The sequence below is a fragment of the Schistocerca americana genome, chromosome X (assembly GCF_021461395.2).
Source record: "Schistocerca americana isolate TAMUIC-IGC-003095 chromosome X, iqSchAmer2.1, whole genome shotgun sequence".
NCBI lineage: Eukaryota > Metazoa > Arthropoda > Insecta > Orthoptera > Acrididae > Schistocerca > Schistocerca americana.
Window position 1 is genome coordinate 626,866,102 of NC_060130.1, and position 25,109 is coordinate 626,891,210.

Sequence of the window (25,109 nt, forward strand, 5' to 3'; positions counted from 1 at the left end):
TTAACAATCATACAAAGACACATGATAAATCTAAGTCACTTTTAGCAGTGACAGACTTTTCTATCCTTTTCTTCTATCTTAATGGCTACCAATTTCTGAGGTAACATTCAAGAAAAAAGAATTTATGGCTTTAAATTTGCGAACAAAGTGAACTGCCTTCCTCCCATCCTGAATTCTACAATTCAAATTTAAATTTATCTTACAAAACTACACTGTATTATAACAGCTAAAATGCACCATAAGAAACAATTTTTTAGCAACATTCATATATTATGAGCATTATCTTAGGTCTATATAGAAGTATGTGCCTGGCAAAAGATTACTTCTCTGTAACGTATGGTAGTTCCAAAACAGTCTACTTAAAAATAATATCAGAAATTGGAATAGTTCATCTTGATATTTGGGGCACGTGTATACCAAATCAACAGAGCAATAAGGGGATGAAATGGCAGCACACTCTCGCAAGAAATGAAATAATCAGCTGATTGCTATGATTCTACAGAAATAAAACTTAATTTAGATGGCCAGAGAATGAAACTAGAACAAGTCTGCAAAATAATGGATGATTGAGTATTTAAATTGACCTTGCAGAAAACCTAATGGGACACTGACCCCTGCTTGTGCCAAATGCGAGCAAACTGTTCTTACATCTGTGGCCCCTTGCTTGGTGCAAAGACTATGAGGGAAATGGTTACTTTCATAACTATTCTGAAAATAGAATTCTATTAAAAACCATACAGAATACTACTACATTTCATATCTTACATGAATGCAACTTTTGTCAGCCATTATTTTGAGATACCTACAAAATATACACATTTTCAAAAGTGTGCATTGGGTTTTTGAATTGAAACACTATCTATCAAGAAGGACATTACACATTGGAAAAGTGTTGCACTCTGGATAGAGCATTCTTTCTTTCCTAGTGCAAATGGTTTTATCAACTGTCAGCAAGAGTGTAAAGCTGTTTCTGTGATCAACTGTCTTAGATTTTATTTACTAGGATGGGCTGTGGCATCAAAAGCTAAATTCATCTGTGATGAAATTAATTATGGGATGGACTTATTCTACTTCTTAGAAATTACTGAGTTCAGGAGATACTGCCACAAGCTGTGCAGCACGGAGATTGCGACACAGTAGTTAGCATTGCTGACTTATGTTCTGTGGATCGCCAAATCAAATTGACCACTAGCAATTATTTGTTAATTAGTATTTATTAGTATTTATTATTGTGGTTCATGGTGTGGGTTCCTGTAGTCATGTCCTAGTTCATGAACCACGGGCAACGTATGAGTGGCCAAGTAAGTGGTCCCGACAGTCGGGATACAAGTTACTTTGGAATAAGGCTGAGCATCTCGGACATATTCTGAGTTGTGGTCACCTTTGTGCTCATACGGCAAAGACTACCAAATCCACCGGTTAGTCCCTCAACCGTTAGGAGTAAAACTCAATGGGACTCAAGGCAAGTAAGGCTAGCAACCTGCTTCCCCGGTACTTTAAATATGATGCTGGCAACAATCAGAGCAAAATGCCTCGGACCTTTGGAGGTGACGGAGTCCCACCTCTGACAAACCAGGGACTCCTAAGATACGACTCGGCAAACAAATGGTAATGAGACGGGGGCTATTAATATCAATGGGGGCTACTCTGGGAAGAAGGTAGAGCTGGCAGAGGCTGCAAGTAAGATGGGGCTGGATGTTTTAGCTGTTAGTGACATTCGGGTAATGTGTGAGAAAGAAGAGGAAGTGGGAGAATACAAGGTCTACCTGTCAGGAGTCAAAGCAGGAATAGCACAATGGGGTGTAGGGCTTTACATCAGGAAAGAAATGGAACCCAGCGTAGTTGCAATAAGGTATGTAAACGAACGACTGATGTGGATAGATTTGACAGTGTCTAGCAAGAAAATTAGGATTGTGTCAGTATATTTGCATTGTGAAGGGACAGATCAAGATAAGATGGATAGTTTTTATGATGCACTCAGTGATGTAGTTGTTAGAGTAAAGGACAAGGACAGTGTTCTGCTCATGGGTGATTTTAATGCCAGGATTGGAAATCGAACAGAAGGATATGAAAAGGTTATGGGTAAATTTGGAGAGGATATGGAGGCCAACAGGAACGGGAAACAACTCTTGGATTTCTGTGCCAGTATGGGCTTAGTAATCACAAACTCTTTTTTTTAAACATAAGAACATTCACCGGTATACTTGGGAAGGCAGGGGAACCAGATCTGTCATTGGCTATATAATAACAGATCAGGAATTCAGGAAGGCTGTGAGGGACACACGTGTATCCAGGGGATTCTTTGATGACACTGATCATTATTTAATCTGCAGCGAAATTGGTATTGTGAGACCGAAAGTGCAGGAGGTCAGGTCCATATGTAGGAGGATAAGAGTGGAGAAACTTCTGGATAAGGAAATCAGGCACAAGTACATAACAATGATCTCAGAAAGGTACCAGTTAGTTGAATGTAGTCAATTACAGTCATTGGAAAAGGAATGGACAAGGTACAGGGACACAGTACTAGAAGTGGCTAAAGAATGTCTTGGAACAGTAGTGCGTAAAGGTAGGATGAAGTAAACAGCTTGGTGGAATGACACAGTCAAGGCAACCTGTAAAAGGAAAAAGAAGGCGTATCAAAAATGGCTACATACTAGAACTCAGGTAGACAGAGAAAGTTATGTTGAAGAAAGAAACAAAGCCAAACAGATAATTGCAGCAGCCAAGAAGAAATCTTGGGAAGACTTTGGAAACAGGTTGGAGACTTTGGGTCAAGCTGCTGGAAAACCATTCTGGAGTGTAATTAGCAGTCTTCGAAAGGGAGGTAAGAAGGAAATGACAAGTATTTTGGACAGGTCAGGGAAACTGCTTGTGAATCCTGTGGATTCCTTGGGCAGATGGAGGGAATATTTTGAAGAGTTGCTCAATGTAGGTGAAAATACGATAAGTAATGTTTCAGATTTCGATGTACAATGGGATAGGAATGAGGATGGAAATAGGATCACATTTGAGGAAGTGGTGAATATGGTCAATAGATTGCAGTGCAATAAAGCAGCTGGGGTGGATGAAATTAACTCAGAACTCATCAAATACAGTGGAATGTCAGGTCTTAAATGGCTACACAGGATAATTGAAATGGCCTGGGAGTCGGGACAGGTTCCATCAGACTGGACAAAAGCGGTAATCACACCAATCTTTAAACATGGAAACAGAAAAGATTGTAACAACTACAGAGGTATCTCTTTAATCAGCGTTGTGGGTAAAATCTTCTCAGGTATTGTTGAAAGGAAAGTGCGAGTATTAGTTGAGGACCAATTGGATGAAAATCAGTGTGGGTTTAGGCCTCTTAGAGGTTGTCAGGACCAGATCTTTAGCTTACGGCAAATAATGGAGAAGTGTTATGAATGGAACAGAGAATTGTATCTATGCTTTATAGATCTAGAAAAGGCATAAGACCGGGTTCCTAGGAGGAAGTTATTGTCTGTTCTACGAGACTATGGAATAGGAGGCAAACTTTTGCAAGCAATTAAAGGTCTTTACATGGATAGTCAGGTAGCAGTTAGAGTTGACGGCAAATTGAGTTCATGGTTCAGAGTAGTTTCAGCGGTAAGACAAGGCTGCAACCTGTCTCCACTGTTGTTCATATTATTTACGGATCATATGTTGAAAACAACAGACTGGCTGGGTGAGATTAAGATGTGTGAACACAAAATAAGCAGTCTTGCATATGCAGATGACTTAGTTGTGATGGCAGATTTGATTGAAAGTTTGCAAAGTAATATTTCAGAGCTAGATCAGAAATGTAAGGACTATGGTATGAAGATTAGCATCTCCAAAACGAAAGTAATGTCAGTGGGAAAGAGATATAAACGGATTGAGTGCCAAATAGGAGGAACAAAGTTAGAACAGGTGGACAGTTTCAAGTACTTAGGATGCATATTCTCACAGGATGGCAACATAGTGAAAGAACTGGAAGCGAGGTGTAGCAAAGCTAATGCAGTGAGTGCTCAGCTACGATCTACTCTCTTCTGCAAGAAGGAAGTCAGTACCAAGACTAAGTTATCTGTGCACCGTTCAATCTTTCGACCAACTTTGTTGTATGGGAGCGAAAGCTGGGTGGATTCAGGGTACCTTATCAATAAGGTTGAGGTAACAGATATGAAAGTAGCTAGGATGATTGCAGGTACTAGTAGATGCGAACAATGGCAGGAGGGTGTCCACAATGAGGAAATCAAAGAAAAACTGGGAGTGAACTCTATAGATGTAGCAGTCAGGGCGAACAGGCTTAGATGGTGGGGTCATGTTACACGCATGGGAGAAGCAAGGTTACCCAAGAGACTCATGGGTTCAGCAGTAGAGGGTAGGAGGAGTCGAGGCAGACCAAGGAGAAGGTACCTGGATTCGGTTAAGAATGATTTTGAAGTAATAGGCTTAACATCAGAAGAGGCACCAATGTTAGCACGGAATAGGGGATCATGGAGGAATTTTATAAAGGGGACTATGCTCCAGACTGAATGCTGAAAGGCATAATCAGTCTTAAATGATGATGATGATAGTATTTATTATTTCTAGAAGGTTCTTGAAATTTCTCACATTTCTGATGCTTACATATTCTGGAATATTTGATGTTTGTATAAATAGCAGCACTCTCCATCCAAGAGTTGAGTTCAGTTCTGACTGTACATTGGTGTTCATCATAAACACTCTTTCAGTGCTAACTGTTGTACTTCAATGACAATCCTGGTTTCAGATTTGGACTTGAGAGTAGTTACAATGTTACAGTATTTGGTGGAGGTGCTGGGTACTTTAAAACATATACCGATATGTCACTGTGGTTCCAATCAGGCAACAGAAATGGACAGGAATCAGAATACAAGCAGTACATCTTTTCCAATGTCTGTATATTCAGAATACCAATGGATTCTAAAAACAGCAACAAGTCAGCTGCATATTGTGCATTCATCAGTGTTTTCTGGAGAAGCTAACCAGGACCTGACTAAATGCCTGAAAGGACTCTACAACTTTGCCAAATACAATGGATAGGGTTCCAATATGTGTTTGGCAAACACAGCCCAGCAGTGGTTCGAGAACAATGAAGAGAACCTCAATAGTGGAAACAAATTCCATACCAAACTGAGAAAAACATTTGCTGACAATCAGCAGCAACTTCTCTTAGTGGAAGAACAGTGTCCACCGTCAATGGAAAATGATGCAGTCTTACATACAGAATGTTTTGACCAAATGCCACATCATGAATCTGAATATAAAAGAAGCTGACAAAATGTCACACATGATGAAAGGGGTCACAGAAGACATGTACCAAGCCCTTTTGATAAAGGATATCACAACATCAGAGGAATTCATCAAGTGATGCCAGGGATCAAGGAAAAACAACGGAAAAGGAGTCGGATGATTGAAGTATGACCGACTTCCAAATGTGGTCCCTATTGCAGTTGTGGAAGACCGCCATGACCTTGACTCTCTTGTACGTCACCTAGCGAGAGAAGAGAAACCGAATTTTATGGCAACCAGAGCTCTCAGGCTGAGTACCCACAGGATAACAGCAATGAATGTTGACCCCATGCATCTGGAGGTAATATGAATGTTGATGAAGATGTGTGTCAACCTGTTTCACATATCTTCATCACCAGTTGAATGCATGGAGAAGAAACTTGGACAGACTTATTCTGCAGTTATCATACAACAACCCTATATCACCTGAACATCACAGGTACAACCAACTTCTCTGCCAAGTACACTGTCCCACACAAGAACACACATTTGGAGGAAAGAGAACAGCACACCAGTGTGTTTCCACTGTGGATGCCCTGGGCATGTTGTACATTACTGCAGAGAAATAAGATGAATTTTTAATGACTACTACACCCCAGGTATCAACCGTCACAATGGTTCTTTTCACAAGAGTCAACCTTTGGGACAAAGACCCTCAGCATACCTTGGCAAGGTTGCTCCTCAACACACAGTAGCCATTCCCTGCCACCATACAAAGATACCAGCCACTCACTGAGCTGCCACATTCAGAAAAGCTAAGTGAGGTGACCAACCATGGAGGTGAGGCCGCCATAGATGAAAGTCACCACAATATCAGGAAATCTTACGGATGGCCAACTGGTCCGGGCACTAGTTGACTCGGGGGCTTCCTTATCGGCAATGTTGAATGCTTATCGTCATCAGCTAAAGACTATGTTGCATGATACAAAAGCAATTGTGCTGAAAGTCACAAACAGGAAAGACATTTATCTGAAAGGAATGTGAAGAAAGAATAACTACCAATGACAGAATACGGGCCTACAAATTTGCCATTTTAGCACAATGTTATTCACAGATCGGGCTTCTTGCAAACATGAGACACAGTCATAGACTGTGGAATATCACAGCTCCACATTGGAAAAGCTATTCCAACAAGCACACACAACAAAGATTGCACTGGGTGGTTGTTTACCAATAAAGACATTGTTATCCTGCTGCCATCAAGTGAGATGCTGGATTAAACTTTGAAGCTTTTGTCAATTGCAAAACAACGCTCAGGTTCACAAGACAAATCTACATGGCAGTGATTATCATAAGCTTTGTAGGTGGTCAAGAACTTTGGATCACTAATTGTCACAAGCAGCCACATCTGTCATGTATGTGCACAGAGGCAGCCGAACCAGTCCAGGAAAAGCAGCTTAGTGCCAACGACAAACAATAGTTCTCTGCCACCACTACAGAAAATCCAGGGGAGCAAGCTACTATTAAACTGCTAATAGCACCTGGCCTGAAGGGAAATGATGCTGGTGAGTCTTAGCCATTCTACGCCAATTTTCAGATGGTTTCAAATCTGAACTGGACAAAATACAGACCAAGCGGCCCACTGTAAAACACCATATCAACACTGTGTATCATTCACCAATTAGCCAGCATTCATACAGGATGTCGCCAACTGAAGGACTGATTATACATGAGAAAGTGAAGAAGAAGATGCAAAATGACATCACTTAATCTGCAGAGTGTCCTTGGTCTTCTCCTGCGGTCCTTGTGTAAGAGGAGGATGCCACATGCTGTTTCTACATCGACTACTGACAAGTAAACAAAATTAGGAAAAAAATGCATCCACCCCAGACTGCTCAAAAGGAGCAACATATATCTCAACTATGGACATGATACAGGAACCTGGAAAAATCGAGGTTGACAAGGATGAGAGGCAAAAGGCTGCATTCGTAACACCTGATGGCCTCTCTGAGTTGAAAGTTTGCCATTCCGACTTTGTAATGCTCCGGCCACCTTCGAATGTATAATGGACAACATGATTTGACACCTTAAATGGACGACACATCTTTGCTGTCTGGATGGCATAATGGTTTTTTGAAGACATTTCAAGAACACTGAAGCCACCTTACAACCATATCGAAGTGTGTTCAGACTGTGGGTCTCTGCTTGAATCTGCCAAAGTGCCTCTCCAAAACCCAAGAAATAAAAATCTTGAGGCACCAACTGAATGGCAATGGAGTCCGTCCCGATGCAGAAAAAATAAGAGCAGTCATAGATCTTTCACTTTCTCAGCACATCTGTGATGTGAGAAGTTTTCTCAGAATATGCTCACACTACTGGTGATTCATAAAGGACTTCTGCAACAGGGCACGTCCCTAGCAAGAATTACTGCTGGGAGATGGCAAACTGTCCTGGGACGAGGTGCAAGAAAGAACTTGCCTTGTCCTTAAGAAGGTACGAACATCATCTCCAGTTCTAGTATTGTATGATGAGAATGTCTAAATAGAACATCACACTGACACTAGCAGTTATGGTATAGGTGCAGTTCTAGTGCAAATTCAGGAAGGTGCAGAAGAGGTGATAATTTATATGCCTCCAGAGTATTCTCGAAGTATGAGAAGAACTACTATACAACTAAAAACGAGTGCTTTGTAATTGTTTGTGCCATCAATAAGTTCTGGCTGTATTTCTGTGAGGACTGTGGTAGGGAAGGCGAATGGTCAACTTCAGTTTATTGGGAGAATTTTAGAGAAGTGTGGTTCATCTGTAAAGGAGACCACATACAGAACACTGGTGCAACCTATTCAGGAATACTGCTCAGGGGTCTGGGATCCGTACCAGGTCAGATTAAAGGAAGACACTTAAACAATTCTGAGGCAGGCTGCTAGATTTGCAACCAGTAAGTTCGAACAACATGTAAGTGTTACGGAGATGCTTTGAGAATTCAAATGGGAATCCCTGGAGGGAAAGGTATGTTCTTTTCGAGGAACACTATTGAGAAAATTTAGAGAACAGGCATTTGAAGCTGACTGCCAAACAATTCTACTGCTGCCAACATATATTGTGTGTAAGGACAACAAAGCTACAAGAAATTAGGGCTCATACAGAGACACATAGACCCAAAAGGGCGGAAATCGTTGCTTGTCATCCCAGCTCACCTATGGTCAGCTATCCTGAAACATTTCCACAATGTTTCTACACCTGGTTACTTGGGATTCGTTAAGACTCTAGACAGAATCAGATGCATATGTCACTGGCCAGACCTTTACCTATATGTCAGACACTATGTGAGTCACTGCAAGGAAAGCCAACAATGGAAGCATGTGCTTCAATTATCTCCATAGCATCTGGTACCAGTTCCACCTGCAGCTGCCTCGGAAGTGGGTGTTTGTGTTGTCCTCATCATTCCACAATCATTTGTGAAAGTGGCTAGGTTGGACTATGTACAGATTGGGAATTTTTACAGGCACTGATGACTGCGCAGTTGAGTGCCCCACAAACCAATCATCATCATCCACCTGCAGCAGTGCCATTCCACCAAACTGGAATCCATGTCTTGGGGAGGTTCCCAAAGTTAGCAAATGGGAATCGTATAATAGTCTGTGTTGACTACCTGTGCTGTTAATCAAAGCTGTGCTGACTTCCATAGCTTTCAGAAATTGCAAACTTCCTTCTAGAAGACATAATTCTGAAGCATAGAGCATCCCATGCGATGATATCTGATTGTAGGAAAGTTTTCCGTCGAGACTAATATCAGAGGTAATTTTACACTGTGACATCACTCACAGGATGACAACTGCCTACCACTCACAGGCAAATGGTCTAACAGAATGCTTTTGTAAGACTCTGACAGATGTGCTCTCGACATACGTTGAAGCTGAACAGAGGCTGGGATGAAATACTGCCCATTGTGACATTTGCATACAACACAGTGAAGCACGAAACTGCAGGCTTCACACAATTCTTTCTGCTCCACTGTCATGAGGCCGAAACAAAAATGGATACATCATTCCTATTTAAATTGTACAAACTCAGGATGACAACATGAAACACCTCATCACCAAGACTGAATAAGCACGACAACTGGCTGGCCAGAAGAAAGACCAAAGCCAAGCACCAGCCAGTGAGACACAACCTGGGACACTTGGTACAGATTTTTACGCCTATGTGGATATGGGGACTATTGGAAAAGTTATTAAAGCACTACTTTGGGGTGTATCATATCCTTCGTCACTTATTGGACATCACATACGAAGTAAAGAATTGTGACCCTTCATCGAGAAGAAAAAATGGAAAGACATCCTCCATGTCCTCCCTATGAAGCTCTATTAAAGTCTTGATACACACAATGATGATGGGAAATTCTCATTTATGGACACTGAAGACCGGCTCAACTATTTCGAAGCTTTGATTGGAGGTGCTACCTCTGACATTAATCATAGTGAAGAGGATGCAACAACACAACCAGGACACAAAGATCCACCAGTGTTGTCATACAGAGGAAAAATGTATATCCCAGGTGCTGAAGTAGATCCCAGTGAGAACTCCTGAAACAGTGAGTTGCTGTTTCTCCAGGAGAGGGAGCAATGTCACAAGCTGTGATGCATGCAGAGTGCAGTTACACTTAGTACCATTGGCTGACAAGCTGCAACTCACCAAATCAAACCAAATATCTAGTAATTATTTTTTCTTTAGTATTTATGATTTATGGAAGGTTCTTGAAATTTCTTATGTTTGTAATGCTTGTATATTCTGGAATATTCTATGTCTGTGTAAGTAGCAGCACTCTCCATCCATGAGTTGAGTTCTGATCTGGCGGTACCTTAGTGTTCATAATAAATGTTGTTCACTGATGACTCTGCTTTTGGATTTGGAATTGAGTGTGGCTATGAATGACAATATGGTTTAATACATTGAAGGAATTTTAAATAGTGTAACTGGAAAGAGAGATGGCAGTGGCCTTTCCTATGAGAATCTGTATTTTATCAAAACACTTCAAATTCAGAACACATATCCAATGTCTTTAACATAGTGATCTGCAATAATAAAATAAGAGAAATCAGAGCTCGAACGGAAAGATTTAGGTGTTCCTTTTTCCCACGCGCCTTTCGAGAGTGGAATGGTAGAGTAGTAGTATGAAAATGGTTCGATGAACCCTCTGCCACACACTTACGTGTGAATTGCAGAGTAACCACGTAGATGTATGTGTCTTGCTCTTAATCAATAATAACCTATGTTTTGCAATGTGACTTTTCTTAGTGCAACATTAACGTGGATAGTTAATGTACGAATAACATATGATAATTACATCAGTATTTCATTTGCTGGTCAGTCATATGTAAATAAAAATCCTACCCTGAAAAATGTGGGAAATCACTCTGTCTTGAGGAGGAAAAAAGTCCGAACAGGCCTTGAAGGCCCAACACTACCAACCGGCTGTTGTGTCATCCTCAGATCTTAGGCGTCACCAGATGCGGATACAGAGGGGCATGTGGTCAGCACACCGATATCCCGGCCTTTGTCAGCTTTCATGATTGGTGCCACTACTTCTCAATCAAGTAGCTCCTCAACTGGCCTCACAAGGGCCGAGTGCACCTCACTTGCCAACAGGACTCGGCAGACCCGGATGGTGCCCATTCAAGTGCTAACCAAGCCTGACTCTACTTTGGTAATCTGACGTGAACCAGTGTTACCACTGCGGCAAGGCCGTTGGCACTCTGTCTTGAGCACTTGGGTAAAGTTTTATAGAGAATGCCGCTGAACTTTATTAGCACTTCAGCAAAAAATTAAGTAGTTCTCTTTGTTAAATGTTGATCATCTTGATCATTGTGTAGTACGGTAAAAATTTGAAACTGAAAGTAACAACGATAAAATGGGGCACAAGTATTACATTTGTTTGATACACTAACACTCTTTGAATAGAATGTCATTTTCTTTTCTACGTAATAGTCAGTGATCATAAGCTGCACAGGTATCTGTATTTTCAATGTTCCAATGTGTGTTGTACTTATGAACAATTTTGTGTTAAAATCTGTCAAGGGGAAGTGAAGGGAATTCACAACGGTGCTTAACACATGATTACATCAGAACGGACATAGATAAACTACAATACGTAGTGATTACCCCTTCCTTCCTCTCCCGAGACCCTTCCTCAGAGTATTTATCAGGTTTTGAATTTCATAAATGTATCTAAAGTCAAAGAGCACAAAAATTTAAAAACATGAATAAACAAATAATATCCTTGCATATTTCATTATGGACTTCATTTCAAACACTACATCATAACACAACAATTTGATAATGCCTTTACTGGAGAAATTTTGTGTTGTGCCAATAAAGGTAACCAATTAAAACATCTTGATGCTCCATATAAATATGGAAATCAAAGTGAAATTGTAAGGCCTCAATTTTTTTAAATAACAGTCTACATGATCCCAATCTTAGAGGAGCTTCAGCTGAATTAATCAAATTGAAATTGACAGCCTCACTGTTGCCTCTGCTTTAACAAAGAATTTAGTTGGTTATTCATTTCTTCTTATGTTTTACTGTTTGTTAATTAGGAAATTAGCCAAACTGTTTGCCCTCTGATCCTATTCATACTGCAAATTATGAATTTCAAGCAGTGGACAAAATTATGCTTATCCTTGACAGTGAAAGTAATATTTAGCACTAAGGTCAATACCTCAAATGCAAATTTGATAATAAAAGTAAATTTGTATGGCATGATCAGCTGTGAGTCCCTTAAGGAGGATGTTCAACCACCCGTTTTATCTGGCAGTAGACAGAGTGACTATTATGTTGCATTAATGTGTATAAGATTTAACTTACTTTATTTACCTTATCACAGCAACAGTTGAATCACAAACACTCCTGTATTCCTTTCTTTAATTTTTTGTATAAATCAATTGCCATTTGTTTTATTCTGTATACTGTTTTTTACATGTTTCAGTTGGGTGTTCTATCTGAAGAAGGCTGTGCCACATACAATAAACAACTGTGGTGTAAGGAAGCAATGGAAAAAGTTCTGAATCTGCAAGGGGAAACAGGTCTCATCGAGATGAAAAGAGTTGGATTTGACAACTCTCGCAATTGGAAGAGCTCCTCCTATAAATGCATGAACCATGGACCTTGCCGTTGGTGGGGAGGCTTGCGTGCCTCAGCGATACAGATGGCCGTACCGTAGGTGCAACCACAACGGAGGGGTATCTGTTGAGAGGCCAGACAAACATGTGGTTCCTGAAGAGGGGCAGCAGCCTTTTCAGTAGTTGCAGGGGCAACAGTCTGAATGATTGACTGATCTGGCCTTGTAACATTAACCAAAACGGCCTTGCTGTGCTGGTACTGCGAACGGCTGAAAGCAAGGGGAAACTACAGCCGTAATTTCTCCCGAGGACATGCAGCTTTACTGTATGATTAAATGATGATGGAGTCCTCTTGGGTAAAATATTCCGGAGGTAAAATAGTCCCCCATTCGGATCTCCGGACGGGAACTACTCAAGAGGACGTCGTTATCAGGAGAAAGAAAACTGGCATTCTACGGGTCGGAGCGTGGAATGTCAGATCCCTTAATCGGGCAGGTAGGTTAGAAAATTTAAAAAGGGAAATGGATAGGTTAAAGTTAGATATAGTGGGAATTAGTGAAGTTCGGTGGCAGGAGGAACAAGACTTTTGGTCAGGTGATTACAGGGTTATAAATACAAAATCAAATAGGGGTAATGCAGGAGTAGGTTTAATAATGAATAAAAAAATAGGAGTGCGGGTTAGCTACTACAAACAGCATAGTGAACGCATTATTGTGGCCAAGATAGACACAAAGCCCACGCCTACTACAGTAGTACAAGTTTATATGCCAACTAGCTCTGCAGATGATGAAGAAATTGATGAAATGTATGACGAGATAAAAGAAATTATTCAGGTAGTGAAGGGAGACAAAAATTTAATAGTCATGGGTGACTGGAATTCGTCAGTAGGAAAAGGGAGAGAAGGAAACATAGTAGGTGAATATGGATTGGGGGGAAGAAATGAAAGAGGAAGCCGCCTTGTAGAATTTTGCACAGAGCATAACTTAATCATACTAACACTTGGTTCAAGAATCATGAAAGAAGGTTGTATACTTGGAAGAATCCTGGAGATACTAAAAGGTATCAGATAGATTACATAATGGTAAGACAGAGATTTAGGAACCAGGTTTTAAATTGTAAGACATTTCCTGGGGCAGATGTGGATTACGACCACAATCTATAGGTTATGAACTGCAGATTGAAACTGAAGAAACTGCAAAAAGGCGGGAATTTAAGGAGATGGGACCTGGATAAACTGACTAAACCAGAGGTTGTACAGAGTTTCAGCGAGAGCATAAGGGAACAATTGACAGGAATGGGGGAAAGAAATACAGTAGAAGAAGAATGGGTAGCTCTGAGGGATGAAGTAGTGAAGGCAGCAGAGGATCAAGTAGGTAAAAGGACGAGGGCTAATAGAAATCCTTGGGTAACAGAAGAAATATTGAATTTAATTGATGAAAGGAGAAAATATAAAAATGCAGTAAATGAAGCAGGCAAAAAGGAATACAAACGTCTCAAAAATGAGATCGACAGGAAGTGCAAAATGGCTAAGCAGGACAAATGTAAGGATGTAGAGGCTTGTCTCACTAGGGGCAAGATAGATACTGCCTACAGGAAAATTAAAGAGACCTTTGGAGAGAAGAGAACCACTTGTATGAATATCAAGAGCTCAGATGGAAACCCAGTTCTAAGCAAAGAAGGGAAGGCAGAAAGGTGGAAGGAGTATATAGAGGGTTTATACAAGGGCGATGTACTTGAGGACAATATTATGGAAATGGAAGAGGATGTAGATGAAGATGAAATGGGAGATAAGATACTGCGTGAAGAGTTTGACAGAGCACTGAAAGACCTGAGTCGAAACAAGGCCCCGGGAGTAGACAACATTCCATTAGAACTACTGATGGCCTTGGGAGAGCCAGTGATGACAAAACTCTACCATCTGGCGAGCAAGATGTATGAGACAGGCGAAATACCCACAGACTTCAAGAAGAATATAATAATTCCAATCCCAAAGAAAGCAGGTGTTGACAGATGTGAAAATTACCGAACTATCAGTTTAATAAGTCACAGCTGCAAAAAACTAACGCGAATTCTTTACAGACGAATGGAAAAACTGGTAGAAGCGAACCTCGGGGAAGATCAGTTTGGATTCCATAGAAATGTTGGAACACGTGAGGCAATACTAACCTTATGACTTATCTTAGAAGAAAGATTAAGAAAAGGCAAACCTACGTTCCAAGCATTTGTAGACTTAGAGAAAGCTTTTGACAACGTTAACTGGAATACTCTCTTTCAAATTCTGAAGGTGGCAGGGGTAAAATACAGGGAGCGAAAGGCTATTTACAATTTGTACAGAAACCAGATGGCAGTTATAAGAGTTGAGGGGCATGAAAGGGAAGCAGTGGTTGGGAAAGGAGTGAGACAGGGTTGTAGCCTCTCCCCGATGTTATACAATCTGTATATTGAGCAAGCAGTAAAGGAAACAAAAGAAAAATTCGGAGTAGGTATTAAAATTCATGGAGAAGAAGTAAAAAGTTTGAGGTTCGCCGATGACATTGTAATTCTGTCAGAGACAGCAAAGGACTTGGAAGAGCAGTTGAACGGAATGGACAGTGTCTTGAAAGGAGGTTATAAGATGAACATCAACAAAAGCAAAACGAGGATAATGGAATGTAGTCAAATTAAATCGGGTGACGCTGAGGGGATTAGATTAGGAAATGAGACACTTAAAGTAGTAAAGGAGTTTTGCTATTTAGGGAGTAAAATAACTGATGATGGTCGAAGTAGAGAGGATATAAAATGTAGACTGTCAATGGCAAGGAAATCGTTTCTGAAGAAGAGAAATTTGTTAACATCGAGTATAGATTTAAGTGTCAGGAAGTCATTTCTGAAAGTATTTGTATGGAGTGTAGCCATGTATGGAAGTGAAACATGGACGATAACCAGTTTGGACAAGAAGAGAACAGAAGCTTTCGAAATGTGGTGCTACAGAAGAATGCTGAAGATAAGGTGGGTAGATCACGTAACTAATGAGGAGGTATTGAATAGGATTGGGGAGAAGAGAAGTTTGTGGCACAACTTGACTAGAAGAAGGGATCGGTTGGTAGGACATGTTTTGAGGCATCAAGGGGTCACAAATTTAGCATTGGAGGGCACCGTGGAGGGTAAAAATCGTAGAGGGAGACCAAGAGATGAATACACTAAGCAGATTCAAAAGGATGTCGGTTGCAGTAAGTACTGGGAGATGAAGAAGCTTGCACAGGATAGAGTAGCATGGAGAGCTGCATCAAACCAGTCTCAGGACTGAAGACCACAACAACAACAACAACAACAATGAAGACTTAGTTAAATACAGAAGCGTGCTTCACAAGCTCAAAATTTTATAACCATTTACCATGTGCTGGAGAGGATATCAAATATTTTCTGAGCGAACAATGATGAAAATAACCTATATTTTAAAGAAAGGAAAGCATAATAATCTCAACAACTAGAGAGAAATCAAGTTCCAGAATAGTTTGTAAAGTATATGGTACAATAATAAACACACCACTCAGAATATCTTACTTCCTATTTCATATGAGCAAGAACTGGATGCTCTGCAATTATAATTTTCTCACTACAAAATAGATAATACAAGAATAGAGAGCATATCATCTGTAAACTTAGACAGCATTCCTAGATTTCCAAATGGATTTGGCTAGTAGGCAAATATTGTGTGAGAGTTGATGTTGAAAAAAGAGAAGGGTACCCAAACTGTCTAATTAAATTCATTCAAAGTAACCTAAAATAACACAGAACTGTTACAGATATGGAAAGAAACCAGTCAACTGAGATACATACAAACTCAAGATTCAGACAAGGGTCTTCCCTCTGGAAATAAAAAAAATTGCTTACAAGTATTTGAGCACTTTACACTGAGCAGTAATAATTCAAGAGAAGAAGCATAAACTGGAAGTGACAGAGTAAAAACTATCTTTGCCATGCTCTCATTATAATTAAAAAATGTCAAGGGTTAAAATTAAACACATGGTATTTTTTGGAAAACAACCTAGTTCGACCAAAGATACTAATCGATGAGGTAAAATTGAGAGTTAATGAAGGAAAAAAATTCCTGATAAGATACTGTGATGATAATGGCCCATGAACCATGGACCTTACTGCTGGTGGGGAGGCTTGTGTGCCTCAGCAATAAAAATAGCCATACCATAGGTGCAACCACAATGAAGGGATATCTGTTGAGACAACAGACAAATGTGTGGTTCCTGAAGAGGGGCAGCAGCCTTTTCAGTAGTTACAGGGGATGGATGACTGACTGATCTGGCCTTGTAACGTTAACCAAAACTGCCTTGGTGTGCTGGTACTGCGAGCAGCTGAAAGCAAAGGGGAAACTACAGCTGTAATATTTCTCGAGGGGTGCGCAGCTCTACTGTATGGTTAAATGATGGTAGCATCCTCTTGGATAAAGTACTCCAGAGGTAAAATAGTCCCCCATTTAGATCTCTGAATGAGGACTACTCAGGAGGAGGTTGTTATCAGGAAAAATAAAAAGGCATGAAATGTTGGATCCCTTAATTGGGCACATAGGTTAGAAAATTTAAAAAGGGAAATGGATTGGTTGAAATTAGATGTAGTGGGAATTACTGCAGGAGGAACAGGACTTCTGATCAGGCGAATACAGGGTTATAAATACAAAATCAAATAGGGGTTATGTAGGAGTAGGTTTGACAATGAATTAAAAAATAAGAACATACATAAGATACTGTGAACATCATTGTGAACGCATTATTGTAGCCAAGGTAGACATGAAGTCCAGACCTACCGCAGCAGTACAAGTTTATATCCCAACTAATTCCGCAGATAACTGAGAGATTTAAGAAATGTATGGTGAGATAAAAGAAATTATTCAGATAATTAAGGAAGCCAAAATTTAATAGTCATGGGGGACTGAAATTCGACATTAGGGAAAGGAAGACAAAGAAAAACAGTAGATGAATATGAACGGGGGAAAGGACTGAAAGAGGAAGCTGCCTGGTTGAATTTTGCACAGAGCATAATTTAATCATAGTTAACACTTGGTTTAAGAATTATGAAAGAAGGTGATATACATGGAAGAGACCTGGACACACTGGAATGTTTCAGATTGATTATATAATGGTAAGACAGAGATTTCAGAACCATATTTTAAATTGTTAGACATTTATAGGGGCAGATGGAGTATTAGGTAAAGACTGACAAGAACAGGGGAACAGAATACAGTACAAGAAGAATGGGTAGCTTTGAGAGATGAAATAGTGAAGGCAGCAGAGGATCAAGTAGATAAAAAGATGAGGGATAGTAGAAATCTTTGGGTAACACAATAGATATTGAATTTACCTGAGACAAAGAGAAAATATAAAAATGCAGAAAATGAAGCAGGTGAAAGGGAACACAAACATCTAAAAAATGAGATTAACAGGAATCTAAGCAGGAATGGCTACAGGACAAATGTAAGGATTCAGAAGTATATATCACTAGGGGAAAGATAGATGCTGCCTACAGAAAAATTAAAGAGATCTTTGGAGAAAAGAGAACCACCTGTATGAATATCAAGAGTTCAGATAGAAAACCAGTCCTAAGCAAAGAAGGGAAAGCAGAAAGGTGAAAGGAGTATCTAGATGGCCTACACAAGGGAGATGAACTTGAGAAAATGTTATAGAAAGGGAAATGGACATAGATGAAGATGTGATGGGAGATATGATACTGTGTGAAGAATCTGACAGAGCACTGAAAGACCTAAGTTAAAACAAGGCACCGGGAGTAGAAAACCTTCAGTCAGAACTACTGATAGCCTTGGGAGAGCCAGCCATGACAAAACTCTTCCACCTGGTGAGCAAGATGTATGAGACATGTGAAAAACCCTCAGATTTAAAGAAGAATAATGAAAAGTGTGAGGTCATCCACACGAGTGCTACAAGGACTCGTCAAACTTCGGTTACATGATAAATCAGTCTAATCTAAAAGCCACAAATTCAATTAAATACCTAGGTATTACAATTACGAACAACTTAAATTGGAAAGAACACATAGAAAATGTTGTGGGGAAGGCTAACCAAAGGCTGCGTTCTATTGGCAGGACACTTAGAAAATGTAATAGACCTAATACAGAGACTGCCTACACTACGCTTGTCCGTCCTCTTTTAGAATACTGCTGCGTGGTGTGGGATCCTTACCAGGTAGGACTGATGGAGTACATTGAAAAAGTTCAAAAAAAGGCAGCACGTTTTGTATTATCGCGAAATATGGGAAAGAGTGTCGCAGAAATGATACAGGATTTGGGCTGGAAATCATTAAAAGAAAGGCGTTTTTCGTTGTGACGGAACCTTCTCACGAAATTGCAATCACCAACTTTCTCCTCCGAATACAAAAATATTTTGTTGACACCGACCTACATAGGGCAGAAGGATCACCATGATAAAATAAGGGAAATCAGAGCTCGTACGGGAAGATAAAGATGTTTATTCTTTCCGCGCGCTATACGAGATTGGAATAATAGAGAATTGTGAAGGTGGTTCGATGAACCCTCTGCCAGGCACTTAAATGTGATTTGCAGAGTATCCATGTAGATGTAGAAGTAGAATTCCAATTACAAAGAAATCAGGTGTTGATGGGTGTGAAAACTACCAAACTATCAGTTTAGTAAGTCACCGTTGCAAAATATTAATACAAATTCTTTACAGAAGATTGGAAAAACTGGTACAGCCAACCTTGGGGAAGGTCAGTTTGGATTCCGGAGAAATGCAGGAAGGTGCAAGGCAATACTGTCCCTACAACTTCTCATACAAGATAGGTTAAGGAAAGGAAAACCTACGGTCATAGCATTCTTGCACTTAGAGAAAGTGTTTGACACTGTCGATTGGAATACTCTCTTTAAAATTCTAAAGGCGGTAGGGTGTAAAATACTGGGAACGAAAGCCTATTTACAATTTGTATGGAACCCAGATGGCAGTTATAAGAATCGAGGGGCGTGAAAGGGAAGCTGTGGCTGAGAAGGTAGTGACACAGGGTTGTAACCTGTCCATGATGTTATTCAATATGTACATTGAACAAGCAGTAAAGGAAACTAGCAAAACATTTGGAGTAGGCATTAAAGTTCAGTGAGAAGAAATAAAAAATTTGAGGTTTGCTGATGACACTGTAATTCTGTCACAGACAGCAAAGGAGTTAGAAGAGCTGTTGAGTGGATGAACAGTGTCTTGAAAGGGGTATATAAGATGAACATCAACAAAGCAAAATGAGGATAATGGAATGGAGTCAAATCAAATCAGTTGATGCAGAGGGAATTAGATTAGGAAATGAGACACTGAAAGTAGTAGATAAGTTTTACTATTTGGGCAGCAAAATAATTGATGATGGTTGAAGTAGAGAGGATATAAAATGCAGATTGGCAATGGCAAGAAAAGCATTTTGTAATAAGAGAAATTTATTAACATTGAATAAAGATATTAGTGTTACGAAGTCTTTTCTGAAAGTATTTGTATGGAGTGCACCCATGGGTGGAATTGAAACAGTGATGATAAACAGTTTAGACAAGAAGAGAATAGAAGCTTTCGAAATGTGGTGCTACAAAAGAATGCTCAATATTAGATGGGTAGATCACATAATTAATGAGGTGGTACTGTGTAGAATTGGAGAGAAAAGAAATTTGTGGCACACCTATCTTAAAGAAGGGATTGGTTGGTAGGACACATTCAGAGACATCAAGGGATCACCAATTTAGTATTGGAGGGAAGTGTGGGGGGGTAAAAATTAAAGAGGAAGGCCAAAAGACAAATACAGTGAGCAGATTCAGAAGGATGTAGGCTGCAGCAGTTACTCAGAGATGGAGAGGATTGCACAGGATAGAGGAGCGATGAGAGTGGTTTCGACTGAGGACCACAACAATAGCAACAACAACAATTGCCTTTATGGCTAATACTATTGAGATAACTTAAGGATTTTTTATAACATCACTCCATCTTACATGTTACATAGTACACATTTTTCCATCTTCAGAGTTAGCAATTACGAATAGCAGCAATATAAAAATTAGAAGTAACGATACATGTGAATATTTTTGTCAAAACTAGACATGATTGCCTTCATGGGATTTCCACGATCGTTCTTTAAATAAAAATATGGATTTCAGTCTCTGATCACCATTTTTTATTTTCAATGACCAGTTTCAGGCTAGCTGCCCATCTTCAGATCATACATTGCAGTTACAGAGTAACTTGTCAGTACAGAACTATCGGTTCACTGTCATAACTGTGAAGTGAACTGATAGTTCTGTACTGACAAGTTACTCTGTAACTGCAATATATGATCTGAAGATGGGCAGTTAGCCTGAAACCAGTCACTGAAAATAAAAAATAGCGATCAGAGACTGAAAACCATATTTTTATTAATGAATATTTTTGGTTTACACTGTTTTTAATATTTTGGGAGTGCAATCCTAAATTTAGGATATGAAAGTTAAGATGTTTTGAAGATGTTTGTATGTAAATGAGAAATTTAAGTAATAAACTAACCAAAGGTTAAAGTGTTCATTACGTTCACCTTAGTGTTTAGTTATATGTTTAAACCCAAATAATAGAGCAATATTTTGTTTCATTCTGAGGAACCATACCTGAAACTGTACCATTCAATTAATTGCATCCATTTATTAGTGTATCTCCAATTCACAATTCTCTCTATTAGTAGTCATAAAATATTTTTGGTATAGGTGTAGCTTTAAGTTACAAAATGGATATTTATACTGCACCTGCTTAACTGACATAAGCTGTGTTTGTGTGCACCAAATTTCAGTCCCATTATTATTATTATTTACTAAAATAAATTACTTGTACAGTTACTCATAATGGTTGTACAGTTACTCATAATGGTCATTACCTAACTGAAGTAAGTCACAACATAGTATACAGAAGACATAGCATATCACAAAAGAGTAGCAATATATAAATTGTTGATAAAATATTGATAATGGAAAAGTTCTAGGCATTTAAAAATCTTTATTTACTGGAATAAGTTTATTTTTCTCTATTAAAATTACAGATAACTTCTGTTACATTCACGTCTTATTATATTTTAGATCATATATTCTTATAATAATTATAGTTTATCGATAATGTACATTTCTGGTCACTAAAATTGCAACACCATGAAGAATAGCAAATGACAAAATTTTACTTATTTTGCATGTACAGTATAGTAGGAAGAGCACACAACTAAATTTGTAGGTGATTTGGGGTATACAGGGTATGACATGTATGGGTCTAATCCAGCTGGGTGTAGAGTCAAATTGAGCTCGGATGACAGATTCGAATGTATTATTCTGTGCTGCTTCAACTCTATGACAAAGTTCATCAATCAGTGTGGCTGATGAGTGCTGGGTGCCAGTCTCTCAGAGTGAGATGCATGGAGAATGTGCTGGCTGCATTAGAAGTTGGAACCCCTCTGTATAGAGCTAGGTCAGGACAGCACAGTCAACATGCAGTCTTGCATCATCTTGTTGAAAAATAATGTTATGGTGATTTCTAAGATGTGACACATGATGTAATGGCTCCTATCCAAATTATTGGCTTATATGAATCACAAGCGATCACATTGTGAACAAGTCACAATATATTTGAGACACTGCAAGGTCAATAGGCAGATGACCAAGATTGAGAATTTCGCTAAGCTATATGATGAATCCTCCCCCAGAGCTAACAGAATACACACACAAACATATACACTTGCACAGAGACAATGTCCCATACACACATGCACAGAAACTTTGTCCCAGTCAATCGCACTGCACCAGCACTGCAATTTGATTGGGGTTGTACCAGGTGGTGTAGGCAAAAGGAAAAGGAGCTGGAAGGTGAGAAACTGGAAGAAAGTAATTTCTAGAAAGTAACTAGGAGATGGTTAGGTGGTGTGACTGTGGGTCACAGTTGCACGGAGGAATAATCTGAGGAGAGTAAAGTTCATTATTGGCTTGTGGTTGGAGTGGTTTGTAACACCATAACTCTAATGCTGTACGGATTTATTTTGCTTTTTTGCTTTTATTTAATGTTATATCATTGAGCTTCTGTAAAGATTGTTTGATTGAATCGATAACACAAAATTGTATACTCCTTTCTTTGTAAAAACCTCTGATGTCATGGTTTGATTCTATGCAATGTAGTATATCTATCATTTAAATTCTTTGTCCCATTTGGAGGGAACACAACTTACTGTATATAATTGTAATTTCTGTGCGAATAATTTTTTGTAGAAATGTCAATATGTGCAAATGTTCTGTGTTATTTCATGTGTTTGGTTGCTGTTATGTAAACTGCTGATCCTCACTTAGGGTTCTTAGTCATCCTGTATGTAAAAGGTGTTGTCGTTCCCCTCGGGAACGGAACTTAGTAGCGCACGCAAATTGTGGTTGGCCTAGGTAGAAAAGGTGGAACAAGAGTCAGTTGGGGACGAGCTACCAAACTGTGCACTGCCATGTAAAAGTTGTATATTGTGCTAGTTCCGAGAGAGGCTTTTTCTGCCACTTTTCAATGTCTCGGATGGATGGATAAATAGATGGAACGATTCTGGAATTGGTATCCATCATCGCCACCAAGAAGGGACAGAGTTCAGCAACTCTTCCTGCAAATCCACCTACCAACATGCAGTTGCCACCATGTTGCGTAATCACTGTAACAGAATACTATTATAATGTACAGTGAAGGATCAGCTTATTGGATGTGTTAGTGTGTTCAAATATAAGGTAACTTATAATTGAATTCACGTACCCACCTGGATTTTTTCCTATCACAACACCTTTCAGGTTCCTCTCCATTTAAACTATGATTACCGAGTGTCCTAGTATGTGGAAAAAAATGAAAGCCTCAGAACATTAAATAATGTTGTTCGATATTTGGTAAGAAGGGAGTGTTCAGATTCACTGTGGATTTAGCGAAATTGTGGGAGGTAGTAAATGTAGTCTTGTGAAAGCCTCCCAGGGATGGAAACAGTCTAATTTAAAGTGTTGTGGAGTTTCAAAGTCTCCTATTTAATCATTTACTTGAAAGTAGAAGACTGTGGTAATAAAGACAATTTGCAGTTTCTTTTAAAGATTAAAAGCTCTAAAAACTGAGGCTTATAAAGTGTTGCTTAGTTAATGATCATAGTGCTGCTTGTAGTATATTTTAAAAGGTGAATCAGTTCTTGCAAATTTGTCAACATTATGTTTCACTGTAGTAAAAGCGGAAAACAGCAATAGTGGATAGTTATATATTCATGTTTGCTAAGTGTTTGTATCTCTTGTGTATTCGAAGTGCATATTAATAGTATAACAGGATCCACAGTTTGCCTATTGTGATAATGCTAAGTAACAAGTAACGGAACGACCACTATTTATGAAAACAATAATTTCTTTATTCAAAGATAGTGAGAAGCAACCTGTTAGTGGATTCCAATTAACTTGGATTCCAATTAACTTTCATTTTAAATAGTAAAGTATTTAACTGAGAGAGACTTAACCTATGTCCAATTTATGATTCTGTAGTGAATGTTAATAGTAATGTCCACTGTGAGGGGACAATAGACTTTGAAGAGTACAGCTTAATTGAATTTGGGGATAGGAAAAAAAGGTGAGACCTTTGCATACGATTGAAAAACATCTGTGGGATTAAGTTCATCGGTAGATGGGATGTCTGTGTATTATGTTTGGGTTTTGAATTTTGTGAGGTGTTGGAAGGAAGTTTTGGGGATGGGGCAGAAGGACACATTCAGCTTGCCAGGGTCTGGGTGCTACGCTGGGTTCACAAGGTGGCTTTCAACTGGTAGTGGGATAGGTATTTTTTGGGCAGTGGTGCTCCAAGGTAGGAGTAGGGTGCCAGTATATCAGAAAACTATTGGAGGTGGTGTCTGGAGTGCTCTCGCAGTTGATAGAGGGCAAGGGTTTCAATTTGGCAGATGGGGTATACTTCAGTGGCTGCTACATTCTCCGTGGCATCTGGATCCTTTCCTCCAGCAACATTGCTTCTAAACTATGTAGGTGACAGCTATCCTTAAAAATATCTTTCACTCATGTAATCCTCCTGGTCTCCATCTCCACTAGCAACTATCCCACACCTCACACCCACCTTCACCCCTGTTCTCATCCCCCACCCTCTTTCCACCCTGTCTCACACCACTTCACTCATTATACACTTACATTCACTGTAACCTCTCTTCCTCTGTTGAACCGTCCCTTCCCAATCACATCACTGTGCACCACATATAACGCTCACTCTCTGCCCCAGAGTGAGCCGCCACAGTGAGCTCACTGGTGCCACATTCCTATACTGTGTGCTTGCTGCCTCTCTCTTGTAGTCATCAGCTACCTTTCCTTTTAAAGTTTCCTCTCACTTACAGACACTCCCCCCTCCCTCCAATACAACCTGCCAGCCTGGTGAAGGGCGAAGACAGATACAGAACAAAGAATAAATAATGTCTTCTAGTTGGCAGATTCAGAGCAGCAATAGTGTAAAGGCTAAAAATGCAAAGGATATAAGTTGGACTGTCAATATTAAGAATGAGAGGAGACAAATACATAAGCACGTGGGCATGTCTGGGGTTCTGCATTTGACAAGAGTTGTCCCATCCACACCTGCAGTGCTGGAAAATTGTAGTCAGCAGGAACAATGTAGATGTGCAAGTATACATGTGCATTATCTCTGAAGGAGGATTTGCCCAACAGCTTAGTTAAAATTCTCAGTTTTGTAAGTTTGTAAGCTTCCATGATCAGTGTCAATA

The 25,109-nt window shown here is 39.6% G+C and overlaps 1 protein-coding gene across 1 annotated transcript in view; it reads right to left on the reverse strand.

Annotated features, from left to right (window-relative positions):
• LOC124556642 (putative transcription factor capicua) overlaps positions 1–25,109 on the reverse strand; it is a 347,411-nt gene that overhangs the window by 14,396 nt on the left and 307,906 nt on the right. The gene's annotated exons all lie outside the window — the stretch shown is intronic.